The sequence below is a fragment of the Durio zibethinus genome, chromosome 23 (genome assembly GCF_047325235.1).
Source record: "Durio zibethinus cultivar Kanyao isolate XHJ-2024 chromosome 23, ASM4732523v1, whole genome shotgun sequence".
NCBI lineage: Eukaryota > Viridiplantae > Streptophyta > Magnoliopsida > Malvales > Malvaceae > Durio > Durio zibethinus.
Genome location: NC_143184.1, coordinates 14,519,279 through 14,536,778, shown reverse-complemented (window position 1 = coordinate 14,536,778; position 17,500 = coordinate 14,519,279). Strand labels below are relative to the sequence as shown.

Genomic DNA, 17,500 nt, shown 5'->3' with positions numbered 1-17,500 from the left:
GCGACGGTACATGACACCCAGGCAAATGTGCCATCGGCCTAACGGCTTGGGGCCCAACTTGCATTCAAAGACTCGATGTTTCACGAGATTCTGTAATTCACACCAAGTATCGTATTTCACTATGTTCTTCATCGATGCAAGAGTTGAGATATCCGTTGCCGAGAGTTGTTTCATTTTTTTACGACAAAAAGAGTCACGGGACCCCCCACGCACGCACCACGGACGGGATGGCGATGACACGCGCGCTCCATTTTTGTTTCGACTCTTTGGCATGATTTGCGTTGGGGGTTCATTGTTCGATGGTGGGCGAGATGACGCCAATCATTTTGCCCGCCCCGTAGGGGGGACGAAGTGACCGTCGCACCCTTCCGGGGTCAGAGGGGGCTCAGGGTGCGAGGGCACCCTCGCCCCCTCGGTGTTTCATTAATGCGTCTCGCGGGTCGTTCGTCGAGCGGGGTTTCGACAATGATCCTTCCGTAGGTTCACCTACAAAAACCTTGTTACGACTTCTCCTTCCTCTAAATGATAAGGTTCAATGGAATTCTCGTGACGTCGTAGGCAGCGGACCGTCCACGTTGTCGCGATTCGAACACTTCACTGGACCATTCAATTGGTAGGAGCGATGGGCGGTGTGTATAAAGGGCAGGGACGTAGTCAACGTGAGTTGATGACTCACGCTTACTAGGAATTTCTCGTTGAAGACCAACAATTGCAATGATCTATCCCCATCATGATGAAATTTGAAAAATTACCCGGGCCTATCAGCCAAGGCTATAAACTCGTTGAATACATCAGTGTAGTGTGCGTGCGGCCCAGAACATCTAAGGGCATCACAGACCTGTTATTGCCTCAAATTTCCTTGGCCTAAGCAGCCATAGTCCCTCTAAGAAGCTAGCCACGAAGGATCACCTCCGCATAGCTAGTTAACAGGCTGAGGTCTCGTTCATTAACAGAATTAACCAGACAAATCACTCCACCAACTAAGAACGGCCATGCACCACCACCCATAGAATCAAGAAAGAGCTCTCTGTCTGTCAATCTTTACTATGTCTAGACCTGGTAAGTTTCCCCGTGTTGAGTCAAATTAAGTCGCAGGCTCCACTCCTGGTGGTGCCCTTCCGTCAATTCCTTTAAGTTTCAACCTTGCGACCATACTCCCCCCGAAACCTAAAGACTTTGATTTCTCATAAGGTGCTGGTAGAGTCCTAAAAGTAACATCCACCGATCCCTGGTTGGCATTTTTTATGGTTGAGACTAGGATGGTATCTGATCGTCTTCGAGCCCCCAACTTTCGATCTTGATTAATGAAAACATCCTTGGCAAATGCTTTCATAGTTGTTCGTCTTTCATAAATCCAAGAATTTCACCTCTGACTATGAAATACGAATGCCCCCAACTATCCCTGTTAATCATTACTTCAATCCCGAAGGCCAGCATAATAGGACCGAAATCCTATGATGTTATCCCATACTAATGTATACAAGCGTAGGCCTGCTTTCAGCACTCTAATTTCTTCAAAGTAACAGTGCTGGAGGAACGACCCGGGTAATTAAGTCCATGAGCGCATCATCGGTAATAGGGACGAATAAATAGGTGCTCATCGTGAGGCAAACCGGACGACCCAACCCTAGTTCCAACTACGAGCTTTTTAACTGCAACAACTTAAATATATGTTATTGGAGCTAGAATTACCGTGGCTGCTGGCACCAGACTTGCCTTCCAATGGATCCTCGTTAAGGGATTTAGATTGTACTCATTCCAATTACCAGACTCATAGAGTCCGGTATTGTTATTTATTGTCACTACCTCCCCGTGTTAGGATTGGGTAATTTACGCGCCTGCTGCTTTCCTTGGATATGGTAGCCATTTCTCAGGCTTCCTCTCTGAAATCGAACCCTAATTTTTTGTCACCCGTCACCACCATAGTAGGCCACTATCCTACCATCGAAAGTTGATAGGGTAGAAATTTGAATGATGCGTCGTCGGCACAAAGGCCGTGTGATCCGTCGAGTTATCATGAATCATCAGAGAAACGGGCATAGCCCGCGTCGACCTTTTATCTAATAAATGCATCCCATCCAGAAGTCGAGGTTTGTTGCACGTATTAGCTCTAGAATTACTACGATTATCCGAGTAATAGATACCATCAAACAAACTATAACTGATTTAATGAGCCATTCGCAATTTCACAGTCTTAATTAGTTCATACTTACACATGCATGGCTTAATCTTAGAGACAAGCATATGACTACTGGCAGGATCAACCAGGTAGCATTCCTTCGGGATGTTGGCACCGCGTGGGCCTCGACGCACTAATCGAGTGGCGGAGAGAGCCCGACGCGGACCGCAAGCGTCGTGCATGTCGAGCACGTAAAATACGTAGCATCGGATGAACGAGGGCTGAGAGCCCGCACCCATAAACATTTCACATCCGAGAGCACGATCAAACACCGGTGCACTAATACGGCCATGGAGGATTGGGTGGCATGCTTGGGACACCGACCATGATTGACGTCTGACCCATGGCCCCTCGGGACACGAGACGGATGAGGGATGGTGAGACATCCGATTTCCATCGATTTAGGTATGCAACACAGGATCCCGATCGCGCCCCCTGGGTATGACGACCGCATGGGGGGAGATTGAAGAGGATGACGGGTTGACAGTTCGATGCATCGAGCACGGAGCCTCCCAACACGCACAACCATAGCACCACTAATATACCCATTACGTACAAGTGGTAGCATCCATGCGCGTCGGTCCACAACCCACCCGATTGATTACTCGATGAACGAGTGGAAGAAATGACATGCGAGGCCATGCCACAACCGCTTGGCACGAGAAAAACATGAGCAAGGGCCACGAGACTGCCCCTACCATTCGACAGGCAACAACAAAATGACACCACCAATGCTTGGCTCGATCGGGACCGCACGCACGAGCTTCGCTGACACTACCCCAGGGGGACGTTGCCCGATTCAGGGACTTGTTCCTAGGGTCTTGGGTAGCATCGGCTGCGTGCACGGCCTCATTAAGGCCTACTCATTTTTGTGGTCGACGAGAAGGGACCGTGAGACCATCAAATACTGAGAGACCTGGCTGGGCCAAGCCCGTAATCGTGACTTCTACTCATACCACCCCAGGGAGCTGTTGCTCGATTCAAGAACTTGGTCTGGGGTCTAGGGCAGCATCCATCGCATGCACGGGTTCGAGCTCAGCTCTTTTTTTTTGCATGCACGCCAACCAGTCGAGGACATGGGCGTCTGCCGGTCACCGGAGCAACCAGTTGTCGGACAAAATGATCGGAAGGCATGCACGCCCTGTATTTCGCTCGAGGGACGTTACCCTGGGTGTACGTAATGGGAGGCCCATCATGCACACCTACTCCCCCCTAGGGGGAGAAAGGATGCCGAACCACCACCCTCTCGTTAAAGTGTCTGAAATGGGGACACTTTTTCCAAACAGGCATATCTCACACCGAGGGTGAGCAGGTGTCGATGGTGGTTGGGGCATGTACCTACACTAAGGGCCAGCGTGTGCCGATGGTGGTCGATGCCACTACCCACACCAAGGGCCAGCGTGTGCTGATGGTGGTCGAGGCAACCGCCCACACCAGATTGAGGCATGTGCCCACACCAAGGCTCGGCATGTCTCGATGGTGTTCGACGTAACCATCCGCACCAGGGGCCATCTTCTACTGATGGTGGTCGAGGCAAGAGCCCACACCAAGGGTCGACTTGTGCCGATGGTGCTCAAGGTAACCACCCGCACCAAGGGCCATTTTCTGCCGATGGTGGTCGAGGCAACCGCCCGTACCAAGGCCCAGCACATGCTGATGGTGTTCGAGACAATCGCTCGCACCAAGGGCCAGCATGTGCTAATGGTGTTCGAGGTAACCGCTCATACCAAAGGCTATCTTCTATCGATGGTGGTCGAGGCAAGAGCCCATACCAAGGGTCGGCTTGTGCCGATGGTGTTCGAGGAAACCGCCCGTACCAAAGCTCAGTATGTGTCGATAGTGGTCGAGGCAACCGCCCGCACCATGACCCAGCATGTGCCGATGGTGTTCGATGCAACCGCCCTCACCAGGGGCCATCTTGTGCCGATGGTGATCGAGGTAATCGTCTGCACCAAGGCCCAGCTTGTGTCGATGGCGGTCGAGGCAAGTGCCCATACCAAACGGCAGCCTGTGCCGATGATGGTCGATGCATGTGCCATCACCATATGCCATCATGTGCCATTGATGGTCGAGGCCTTGGTCGAAGTTTGATTTTGAGCCACGGTGCATATGTTGGGCTCGAGCATGTGCTGGTGCCACATTTTTTTCGCCCGGGGCACCATCACCGGAGCATCATCGGAGCATCGTTGGAGAACCTAACCAGCGGCATTGGGGGTTCCGACAATTGGGGGGCCGAGGGGGTGTGCGCACATGATGTGCAATGGGTGCTAGTACTTGGCCCTTATATTGGCCCCATATCCCTCATCAAACCTCAAGAACTCACACCCCCTTAAAGAGCATTTGAGATTTTATAGGTTTGTTGCCAGTAGCCATTAAAGTGTCTAAAATGGGGACACTTTTTTCAAACGATCACAAAATCTTCTCCACTTCGAGTTTTTAGCTGAATTTTTTTATGCATTCCAATAAAAATACAAGGATCATTTCTACCAAATTTGGGGCCAAAACTCTTTCTAAAAAAAGTTTAAAAAATCCTGAACCGTAAAAAGTTTTGAAAATTATGAAAAATAAAAAATGGGTCGTCTTGCCATGAAACTTCACATGAAGGCTTAGGGGACCATTGTATGAATTTACAAGCCATAAAAATGGCATTGGCATGGCAGAAATATGAAGATGTGCCTGAACCCACCTATCACCCGATCGATCCATGGCTTGTGCATCCCGCCTCTCTGGCTGACGTAGTGCCCGTCCGCTCGTTTCGTGGGTTGACTTAGGCATATGGAGTTCATTCCCAGTCTAAGATCAGGCTGGATAAAGGGTTACGACAGCAAGACTCGCAGCGGGATCGACAACACGCAGAGAGGGACCGGGCTGACCCTCGACTTGCATATTATGCCTCTCTGGCCGGTTGAGCACCCACATGCTCATTTCGTGGGTTGACTTAGGCATACGAGTTCATCCCCAGTCTAAGCAAGTCTCGTTCATTCCCAGTCTAAGATCGGACTGGATCGAGGGTTACGACAACAGGACCAGTAGCAGGATCGGTAGCACACAGGGGGGATCGGGCCGATCCCCAAGTTACGTATTCTGCCTCTCCGACCGGTTGAGCGCCCGTACGCTCGTTTCATGGGTTGACTTAGGCATGCGGAGTTCATTCCTGGTCTAAGCCCCAACCAGACCGAAAGACCCATAGCGAGATTGGTAGCATGCAAAAGGGGGCCGGGCCGATCCTCGGCTTGCACATTTTGGCTCTTCGACCGACTGAGCGCCTGTACGCTCGTTTCATGGGTTGACTTAGACATACATAGTGCATTCCCGGTCTCGACCAACCAAGGGCCCGAGGCTATCGAGAACCTATCCCTTATATTGGCCCCTTATCCCTCATCAAACCTCGAGAAATCGCACCCCCTTAAAGAGCATTTGAGATTTTATAGGTTTGCTGCTAGTAGCCATGAAAGTGTCTGAAATGGGGACACTTTTTTCAAACGGTCCCAAAGTCTTCTCCACTTCGAGTTTTTAGCTGAATTTTTTTGTGCATGCCAACAAAAATACAGGGATCATGTCTACCAAATTTTGACCCAAAACTCCTTCTAAGAAAGTTTTAAAAAATCCCAAACCGTAAAAAGTTTCAAAAATCATGAAAAATAAAAAATGGGTCGTCTTGCCGCGAAACTTTACATGAAGGCTTAGGGGACCATTGTATGAATTTAAAAGCCATAAAAATGGCATTGGCATGGCAGAAATATGAAGATGTGCCTGAACCCACCTATCACTTGATCGATCCACGGCTTACGCATCCCGCCTCTCTGGCCTGCATAGTGCCCGTCTGCTCATTTCGTAGGTTGACTTAGGCATACGGAGTTCATTCCCAGTATAAGATTGGACTGGATCAAGGGTTGCAGAAGCAGTACTTGCAGTGAGATTGGCAGCATGCAGAGAGGGACCGAGTCGATCCCCGACTTGCACATTCTGCCTCTCTGGCCGGTTGAGCGCTCGCACGCTCATTTCATGAGTTCACTTAGGCATACGGAGTTCATCCCCAATCTAAGCAAGTCTCGTTCATTTCCAGTCTAAGATCGGATCGGACTAAAGGTTGCTACAGCAGGACCAGCAGCAGGATCTGCTGCACGCAGGGGGGATCGGGTCGATCCCCGACTTGCACATTCTGCCTCTACGGTCGGTTGAGCACCCGCATGCTCATTTCATGGGTTGGCTTAGGCATACGAAGTTCATTCCATGTCTAAGCCCCAGCCAGACCAAGGGTTGTGGCAGTGGGACTGGCAACGGGATCGACAGCATGCAGAGGGGGATCGGGCCGATCCCTGGCTTACATATTATGCCTCTCCGACTGGCTCAACGCCCGTACGCTCATTCCATGGGTTGACTTAGGCATACAGAGTTCATTTCCCATCTAAGATTGGACCGGATCGAGGGTTGCGATTATAGGACCCGCAGCGGCATCGACAGCATGCAGAGGGGGACCGAACCAATCCCCGGCTTACACATTCTGCCTCTCTGGTCGGCTGAGCACCCGTACGCTCGTTTCGTACGTTGACTTAGGCATGCGGAGTTCATCACCAGTCTAAGCAAGTCTCATTCATTCCCAGTCTAAGATCGTATCGGACCGAAGGTTGCAACAGCAGGATCGATAGCACGTAGGGGGGAATCGGGTCGATCCCCGACTTGCACATTCTGCCTCTCCAACAGGTTGAGCGCCCGCACACGCGTTTCGTGGGTTGGCTTAGGCATACGGAGTTCAATCCATGTCTAAGCCCCAACCAGACCGAGGGTTGTGGCAGCGGGATCGGTAGCACGCAGAGAGGGATTGGGCCAATCCTCAGCTTACGCATTATGCCTCTTCGACCGGCTCAACGCCCGCACGCTCATTTCGTGGGTTGACTTAGTTATACGGAGTTCATTCCCAGTCTAAGATCAGACCGGATCGAGCATTGCGGCAGCAAGACTCACAGCGGGATCGACAGCTCGCAGAGGGGGATCGGGCCGATCCCCAGCTTGCACATTCTACCTCTCTGGTCGATTGAGTGCCCGTACACTCGTTTCGTGGGTTGACTTAGGCATACGGAGTTCATCCCCAGTCTAAGCAAGTCTCGTTCATTCCCAGTCTAAGATCGGACTGGATCGAGGGTTGCGGCAGTAGAACCAGCAACAGGATCGACAGCACGCAGGGGGGATCGGGTCGATCCCCGACTTGCCCCTTCTGCCTCTCTGGCCGTTTTAGCACCCGCACGCTCGTTTTGTGGGTTAGCTTAGGCATACGGAGTTCATTCCATGTCTAAGCCCCAGTCGGACCGAGGGTTGTGGTAGCGGGACCGGCAGCGAGATTGACAACACGCAGAGGGGGAACAGACCGATCCCCGACTTGCGCATTATGCCTCTCTGACCGGTTCAGCACTCGCACGCTTGTTTCGTGGGTTGACTTAGGCATACGGAGTTCATTCCCAGTCTAAGCATACGGAGTTCATTCCCAGTTTAAGATCAAACTGGTAGCGAGATCGACAGCAGCACGCAGAGGGGGACTGGGCCGATCTTCGGCTTGCGTATCCTGCCTCTCCGATCGGTTCAGCGCCCGCACGCTCGTTTCGTGGGTTGACTTAGGCATGCGGAGTTCATTCCTGGTCTAAGCCCCAACCAGATCGAGGGACCCACAGCGAGATCGACAGCACGCAAAGGGGGGCCAGGCTGACCCTCGACTTACGCATTCTGGCTCTCCGACAGGCTGAACGCCCGCACGCTCGTTTCATGGGTTGACTTACGCAAACGTAGTGCATTCCGGTCTCGACCAACCAAGGGCCAGAGGCTATCGAGAACCTATCCCTTATATTAGACCCCTATCCCTCATCAAACCTTGAGAACTCACACCCCCTTAAAGAGCATTTGAGATTTTATAGGTTTGCTGCCAATAGCCATTAAAGTATCTGAAATGGGGACACTTTTTTCAAATGGTCACAAAATCTTCTCCACTTTGAGTTTTTAGTTGAATGTTTCTGTGCATGCCAACAAAAATACAAGGATCATGTCTACCAAATTTGGTGCCAAAACTCCTTCTAAAAAAATTTAAAAAAATCTCGAATCGTAAAAAGTTTTAAAAATCGTGAAAAATAGAAAACAGGTCGTCTTGCCCCGAAACTTCACATGAAGGCTTAGGGGACCATTGTATGAATTTACAAGCCATAAAAATGGCATTGGCACTGCAAAAATATAAAGATGTGCCTGAACCCACCTATCACTCGATCAATCCATGAATTGCGCATCCCGCCTCTCTGGCAGGCGTAGTGCCCGTCCGTTCATTTCATGGGTTGTCTTAGGCATACGAAGTTAATTCCCAGTGTAAGATCGAACCGAATCGAGGGTTGCAAGAGCAGGACCCGTAGTGGAATCGGCAGCACGCAGAGGGGGATCGAGCTGATCCCCGGCTTGCACATTCTGCCTCTCTGGTTGGCTAAGCGCTCGCACAGTCGTTGCGTGGGTTGACTTAGGCATACGGAGTTTATCCCCAGTCTAAGCAAGTCTCGTTCATTCCCAGTCTAAGATCGAATCGGATCGAGGGTTGCGACAGTAGGACCAGCAGTAGGATCGGTAGCAAGCATGGAGGGACCGGGTCGATCCTCGACTTGCGGATTCTGTCTCTCCGGCCGGTTGAGTGCCTGCACACTCGTTTCATGGGTTGGCTTAGGCATACAGAATTCATTCCATGTCTAAGTCCCTGTCGGACTGAAAGTTGTGGCAGCGGAACTGACAGCGGGATCGACAGCACGCAGAGGGGGAGTGAGCCAATCCCCGGCTTGCGCATTATGCCTTTTCGACCGGCTCAACCCCCGCACGCTTGTTTCGTGGGTTGACTTAGGCATACGGAGCTCATTCCCAGTCTAAGCATACGGAGTTCATATCCAGTCTAGGATCAGACCGACAGCAGGATCGACAGCAGTACGCAGAGGGGGATCGGGCCGATCTTCGGCATGCGCATCCTTCCTCTTCGATCGGTTGAGCGCCCGCACGCTCGTTTCGTAGGTTGACTTAGGCATGCGAAGTTCATTCTTGATCTAAGCTCCAATCGGACCGAGGGACCCATAGTGGGATCGACAGCACGCAGAGGGCGGTCGGGCTGATCCTCGGATTGTGCATTCTGGCTCTTCGGTCGACTGAGCACCCGTACGCTCATTTCATGGGTTGACTTAGGCATATGTAGTTTATTCTCGGTCTCGACCAACCAAGGGCCAGAGGCTATCGAGAACCTATCCCTTATATTGGCCCCCTATCCCTCATCAAACCTCAAGGCTATCGAGAGCATTTGAGATTTTATAGGTTTGCTACCAGTAGCCATTAAAGTGTCTGAAATGGGGACACTTTTTTCAAACGGTCACAAAATCTTCTCGACTTCGAGTTTTTAGCTGAATTTTTTTATGCATGCGAAAAAAAATACAAGGATCATGTCTACCAAACTTGGGGTCAAAACACCTTCTAAAAAAATTTTAAAAATCTCGAACCATAAAAAGTTTCGAAAAGCATGAAAAATAGAAAACGGGTCGTCTTGCCACGAAACTTCACATGAAGGCTTAGGGGACCATTGTATGAATTTACAAGCCAAATAAATGGCATTGGCACGACAGAAATATAAAGGTGTGCCTGAACCCACCTATCACCCGATCGATCCACGGCTTACGCATCCCGCCTCTCTGGCCGACGTAGTGCCCGTCCGCTCGTTTCGTGGGTTGACTTAGGCATACGGAGTTCATTCCCCGTCTAAGATCAGATCGGATCGAGGGTTGTGGCAGCAAGACTTGTAACGGGATCGGCAGCACGCAGAGGAGGACCGGGTCAATCCTCGACTTGCACATTTTGCTTCTCTGGCCGGTTGAGCGCCCGCACGCTCGTTTCATGGGTTTGCTTAGGCATACGGAGTTCATTCCATATCTAAGCCCAAGCCAGACTGAGGGTTGTGGCAACGGGATCGACAGCATGCAGAGAGGGATCGGGTCGATCCTCGGCTTACGCATTATACCTCTCTGACCGGCTCAGCGCCCGTACGCTCGTTTCATGGGTTGACTTAGGCATACGAAGTTCATTCCCAGTCTAAGATCGAACCAGCAGCGAGATCGACAGCAGCACGCAGAGGGGGACCGAGCCGATCCTCGGCTTACGCATCCTGCCTCTTCGACCAGCTGAGTGCCCGCACGCTCATTTTGTGGGTTGACTTAGGCATGCGGAGTTCATTCCCGGTCTAAGCCCCAACCGGATCGAGGGATCTAGAGCGGGATCGGTAGCACCCAGAGGAGGGTCGGGCTGATTCTCCACTTGCACATTCTGGCTCTCCAGTCGGCTGAGCGCCCGCACGCTCGTTTTATGGTTTGACTTAGGCATACGTAGTGCATTCCCGATCTCGACCAACCAAGGGCCAGAGACTATCAAGAACCTATCCCTTATATTGGCCCCCTATCCCTCATCAAACCTCGAGAACTCACACCCCCTTAAAGAGCATTTGAGATTTTATAGGTTTGCTGTCGGTAGCATTAAAGTGTCTTAAATGGGGATATTTTTTTCAAACGGTCACAAAATCTTCTCCACTTCGAGTTTTTAGCTGAATTTTTTTATGCATGCCAAAAAAAATACAAGGATCATGTCTACCAAATTTGGGGCCAAAACTCCTAAAAAAATTTCAAAAAATCCTGAACCGTAAAAAGTTTCAAAAATCATGAAAAATAAAAAACGGGTCGTCTTGCCACGAAACTTCACATGAAGGCTTAGGGGACCATTGTATGAATTTACAAGCCATAAAAATGGCATTGGCAGGGTAGAAATATGAAGATGTGCCTGAACCCACCTATCACCCGATCGATCCACGGCTTGCGCATCCCGCCTCTCTGGCTGGCGTAGTGCCTGTCCGTTCCTTTCGTGGGTTGACTTAGGCATACGGAGTTCATTCTCAGACTAAGGATACAGAGTTCATTCCCAGTCTAAGATCGAACAGGTAGCAGGATCAGCAGCAGCAGCACGTAGAGGGGGATCGGGCCGATCCTCGGCTTGCGCATCTTGCCTCTCCGACCGACTGAGCGCCCGCACACTCATTTCATGGGTTGCCTTAGGCATGCGGAGTTCATTCCTGGTCTAAGCCCCAACCGGACCGAGGGATCCATAGTGGGATCAGCAGCATGCAGAGGGGGGTCGGGCCGATACTTAACTTGCATATTCTGGCTCTTCGATCGGCTGAGCGCCCACACGCTCGTTTCATGGGTTGACTTAGGCATACATAGTGCATTCCCGGTCTCGACCAACCAAGGACCAGAGGCTATCGAGAACCTATCCCTTATATTGGCCCCTTATCCCTCATCAAACCTCGAGAACTCACACCCCCTTAAAGAGCATTTGAGATTTTATAGGTTTGCTGCCAGTAACCATTAAAGTGTCTGAAATGGGGACACTTTTTTCTAATGATCACAAAACCTTCTCCACTTCGAGTTTTTAGCTGAATTTTTTTGTGCATGCCAAAAAAAATACAAGGATCATGTCTACCAAATTTGTTGCCAAAACTCCATCTAAAAAAATTTTAAAAAATCCCGAACCGTAAAAAGTTTTAAAAATCGTGAAACATAGAAAACAGGTCATCTTGCCACGAAACTTCACATGAAGGCTTAGGAGACCATTGTATGAATTTACAAGCCATAAAAATGGCATTGGCATGGCAGAAATATGAAGATGTGCCTGAACCCGCCTATCACCTGATCGATCCACGACTTGTGCATCCCGCCTCTCTGGTCGACGTAGTACCCGTCCGCTCATTTCGTGGGTAGACTTAGGCATACAGGGTTTATTCCCAGTCTAAGATCGAACTGGATCGAGGGTTGACATAGCAGGACCCACAGCGGGATCGACAGCACGTAAAGAGGGATCGGGCCGATCCCCTACTTGCACATTCTACCTCTCTGGCCGGCTGAGCGCTCGCACGCTCGTTTCGTGGGTTGACTTACGATATGGAGTTCATCCCCAGTCTAAGCAAGTCTCGTTCATTCCCAGTCTAAGATCGAATCGAATCAAAGGTTGCTGCAGCAAGACCAGCATCAGGATCGGCAGCACGCAGAGGGGGATCAGGCCGATCCCCAACTTGCGCATTCTACCTCTCCGGCCGATTGAGCACCCGGATGCTTGTGTCGTGGGTTGGCATAGGCATATGGAGTTCATTCCATCTCTCAGCCCCAGTCGGATTGAGGGTTGTGGTAGCAGAACCAGCAGCAGGATAGATAGCACACAGAAGGGGATCGAGCCGATCTCCGGCTTGCGTATTATGCCTCTCTGACAGGCTCAGCGCTCGCACGCTTGTTTCGTGGGCTGACTTAGGCATACGAAGTTCATTCCCTGTCTGAGATCGGACCGGCTGTAGGATCGGTAGCAGCACGTAGAGGGGGATCGGGTCGATCCTCAGCTTGCGCATCCTGCCTCTCCGGTCGGTTGAGCACCGTTTCTTAGGTTGACTTAGGCATGCGACGTTCATTCCCGATCTAAGCCCCAATCGGACCAACAGAGCCGTAGCGGGATCGACAGCACGCAGAGGGGGATCAGGTCGATCCCCGACTTTCACATTCTACCTCTCTGGCCGACTAAGCGCCCGCATGCTCGTTTTGTGGGTTGACTTAGGCATACGGAGTTCATCCCCAGTCTAAGCAAGTCTCGTTCATTCCAAGTCTAAGATCAGATCGAACCGAAGGTTGCAGCAGCAGGACCAGTATCAGGATCGGCAGCACGCAGGGGGGACCGGGCTGATCCTCGACTTGCGCATTCTACCTCTTCGGTCGGTTGAGCACTCGCACGCTCGTTTCATGGGTTGGCTTAGGCATACGGAGTTCATTCCATCTCTCAGCCCCAGCCGGACTGAGGGTTATGGCAGCGGGACCGGTAGTGGGATCGACAACACGTAGAGAGGGAACGGGCTGATCCTCGGCTTGCGCATTATACCTCTCCGACTGGCTCAGCACTCACACGCTCGTTTCATGGTTTGACTTAGGCATACGGAGTTCATTCCCAATCTAAGATCGAATCGGCCGTGGGATCGACAGCACGTAGAGGGGGACCGGGCTGATCCTCGACTTGCGCATTATGCCTCTCTGACCGGCTCAGTGCTCACATGCTTGTTTCATGGTTTGACTTAGGCATACGGAGTTCATTCCCAATCTAAGATCGAATCGGCCGTGGGATCGACAGCAACACGCAGAGGGGGACCGGGCCGATCCTCAACTTACGCATCCTGCCTCTCTAGTCGGCTGAGCGCCGTTTCTTGGGTTGACTTTGGCATGTGGCATTCATTCTCGATCTAAGCCCCAACCAGACCGATGGACCCGCAGCGGGATCAACAGCATGCAGAGAAGGGTCGGGCCGATCCTTGGCTTGTGTATTCAGGCTCTCTGGCCAGCTGAACGCTCGCACGCTCGTTTCATGGGTTGACTTAGGCATATGTAATGCATTCCCAATCTCGACCAACCAAGGGCCAGAGGCTATCGAGAACCTATCCCCTATATTGGCCCCCTATCCCTCATCAAACCTCAAGAACTCACACCACCTTAAAGAGCCTTTGAGATTTTATAGGTTTGCTATCAGTAGCCATTAAAGTGTTTGAAATGAGGACACTTTTTTCAAATGGTCACAAAAGCTTATCCGCTTTGAGTTTTTAGCTGAATTTTTTTGTGCATGCCAAAAAATACAAGGATCATGTCTACCAAATTTGGGGCCAAAACTCCTTCTAAAAAAATTTGAAAAATCTCAAACCGTAAAAAGTTTCAAAAATCATGAAAAATATAAAATGGGTCGTCTTGCCACGAGACTTCACATGAAGGCTTAGGGGACCATTGTATGAATTTACAAGCCATAAAAATGGCATTGGCACGGCAAAAATATGAAGATGTGCCTGAACCCACCTATCACCCGATCAATCCACGAATTGCGCATCCCGCCTCTCTGGTCGACGCAGTGCCCGTCCGCTCGTTTCGTGGGTTGACTTAGGCATACAGAGTTCATTCCCAGTCTAAGATCAGACCGAATTGAGGGTTGCGGTAACAGGACCCGCAGCGGGATCGATAGCACGTAGAGGGAGATTGGGCCGATCCCCAACTTGCACATTCTACCTCTCTGGCCGGTTGAGCGCCCGTACGTTTGTTTCGTGGGTTGACTTAGGCATGCGGAGTTCATTCCCAGTCTAAGCCCTAACTGGACCATGGGACCCGTAATGGGATCGACAGCACATAGAGCGGGGTCGGGCCGATCCTCGGCTTACACATTCTGGCTCTTCGATCGGCTGAGCGCCCGCACATTCGTTTCATGGGTTGACTTAGGCATACGTACTGTGTTCCCGGTCTCGACTAACCAAGGGCCAGAGGCTATCGAGAACCTATCCCTTATATTGGCCTCCTATCCCTTATATTGGCCCCTATCCCTCATCAAACCTCAAGAAGTCACACCCCCTTAAAGAGCATTTGAGATTTTATAAGTTTGCTGCCAGTAGCCATTAAAGTGTCTAAAATGGGGACACTTTTTTCAAACGATCACAAAATCTTCTCCACTTCGAGTTTTTAGCTGAATTTTTTTGTGCATGCCAAAAAAAAATACAAGAATCATGTCTACCCAATTTGGGGCCAAAACCCTTCTACAAAAATTAAAAAAAATCCCGAACTGCAAAAAGTTTCAAAAATCATGAAAAATAGAAAACGGGTCATCTTGCCACGAAACTTCACATGAAGGCTTAGGGGATCATTGTATGAATTTACAAGCCATAAAAATGGCATTGGCATGGCAGAAATATGAAGATGTGCCTGAACCCACCTATTACCCAATCGATCCATGGCTTGCGCATCCCACCTCTCTGGCCGGCATAGTACCCGTCCGCTCATTTTATGGGTTGACTTAGGCATACAGAGTTCATTCCCAGTCTAAAATCAGACCGGATTGAGGGTTGTGATAGCAGGAACGTAACGGGATTGGCAGCACGCAGAGGGGAATTGGGCCGATCCTCGGCTTGCACATTCTGTCTCTCTGGCCGGTTGAGCGCCTGCACACTCATTTTGTGGGTTGACTTAGGCATACGGAGTTCATCCCTAGCCTAAGCAAGTCTCGTTCATTCCTAATCTAAGATCGAACTGGACCGAGGGTTGCAACAGTAGGACCAGCAGTCGGATCAACAGCACGTAGGGGGGATCGAGCCGATCTCCGACTTGCGCATTCTGCCTCTCCAGCCAGTTGAGTGCCCATACGCTCGTTTCGTGGGTTGGCTTAGGCATACAGAGTTCATTCCATGTCTAAGCCCCCGTCGGACCGAGGGCTATGGTAGCGGGACCGGAAGTGGGATCGACAGCACGCAGAGGGGGACCGGGCCGATCCCCGGCTTACGTATTATGCCTTTCCGACCGGCTCAGTGCCCGCACGCTTGTTTCATGGGTTGACTTAGGCATACGGAGTTCATTCCCAGTCTAAGCATACAGAGTTCATTCCCAGTCTTGATCAGACTGGCAGCGGGATCGATAGCAGCACGCAGAGGGGGATCGGGTTAATCCTCGGCTTACGCATCCGGCCTCTCCGGTCGACTGAGTGCCCGTATGCTCGTTTCGTGGGTTGACTTAGGCATGCGGAGTTCATTCCTGGTCTAAGCCCTAATTGGATTGAGGGACCCGTAATGGGATCGGCAGCATGCAGAGAGAGGTCGGGCCGATACTCGGCTTGTGCATTCTGGCTCTCCGACCAGCTGAGCGCCCGCACGCTCATTTCATGGGGTCACTTAGACATACGTAGTGCGTTCCTGGTCTCGACCAACAAAGGGCTAGAGGCTATCGAGAACCTATCCCTTATATTATCCCCTATCCCTCATCAAACCTCGAGAACTCACACCCCCTTAAAGAGCATTTGAGATTTTATAGGTTTGCTGTCAGTAGGCATTAAAGTGTCGGAAATGGAGACACTTTTTTTAAATAGTCACAAAATCTTCTCCACTGTGAGTTTTTAGCTGAATTTTTTTGTGCATACCAAAAAAAATACAAGGATCATGTCTACCAAATTTGGGGCCAAAACTCCTTCTAAAAAAATTTTAAAAAATCCCGAATCACAGAAAGTTTAGAAAATTGTGAAAAATAGAAAACGGGTCGTCTTGCCATGAAACTTCACATGAAGGCTTAGGGAACCATTGTATGAATTTACAAGCCATAAAAATGGCATTGGCACGGCAGAAATATGAAGATGTGCCTGAACCCACCTATCATCTGATCGATCCACGGCTTGCGCATCTCACCTCTCTGGCCGGCGTAGTGCCTGTCCGCTCATTTCGTGGGTTGGCTTAGGTATACAGAGTTCATTCCCAGTCTAAGATCAGACCAGATCAAGGGTTGCCGCAACAGGACCCGCAGCAGGATCGACAGCACATAGAGGGGGATCGGGCCAATCCGTGGCTTACACATTCTGCCTCTCTTACCGGTTAAGCGGCCGTACGTTCGTTTCGTTGGTTAACTTAGGCATACACAGTTCATCCCCAGTCTAAGCAAGTCTCGTTCATTCCCAGTCTAAGATATCGAACCGGACCGAAGGTTACGGCAGTAGGACTAGTAGCAGGATCGACAGCACGCAGGAGGGGATCGGGCCGATCCTCGACTTGCGCATTCTACCTCTCTGATCGGTTGAGCGCTCGCACGCTTGTTTTATGGGTTGGCTTAGGCATATAGAGTTCATTCCATGTCTAAGCCCCAGCCAGACCGAGAGTTGTGGCAGCGGGATCGACAACGGGATCGGTAGCATGCAAAGGGAGATCGAGCCGATCGTCGACTTGTGCATTATGCCTCTCCGACCGGCTCAGCAGCCACACGCTCCTTTCATGGGTTGACTTAGGCATACGGAGTTGATTCCCGATCTAAAGCATACAAAGTTCATTCCTAGTCTAAGATCAGACCGGTAGTGGGATTGACAGCAGACGCAGAAGGGGACCGGGTTGATCCTCGGCTTGCACATCCTGCCTCTCCGGTCTGCTTAGCGTTCGTACGCTCGTTTCATGGCTTGACTTAGGCATGCGAAATTCATTCCCTGTCTAAGCCCCAACCGGACCGAGGGACCTGCAGCGGGATCGATAGCACACAGACGGGGGTCGGGCTGATCCTCGACCTGTGCATTCTGGCTCTCCGACCGACTGAGCGCCCGCACGCTCGTTTCATGGGTTGACTTAGGCATACATAGTGCATTCTTGGTCTCGACCAACCAAGGGCCAGAGGCTATCGAGAACCTATCCCTTATATTGGCCCCCTATCCCTCATCAAACCTCGAGAACTCACCCCTCCTTAAAGAGCATTT

General features: G+C 50.8%; 2 non-coding genes across 2 annotated transcripts; both read right to left on the bottom strand.

Moving 5' to 3' along the window:
* Window positions 1-11: 11 nt before the first annotated feature.
* Window positions 12-167, bottom strand: LOC111313214 (5.8S ribosomal RNA). Its single transcript, XR_016333018.1, has one exon. It is a non-coding gene; the product is annotated as a 5.8S ribosomal RNA (ribosomal RNA).
* A 296-nt stretch (window positions 168-463) lies between these two features.
* Window positions 464-2,271, bottom strand: LOC149512259 (18S ribosomal RNA). Its single transcript, XR_016332895.1, has one exon. It is a non-coding gene; the product is annotated as an 18S ribosomal RNA (ribosomal RNA).
* Window positions 2,272-17,500: the final 15,229 nt, after the last annotated feature.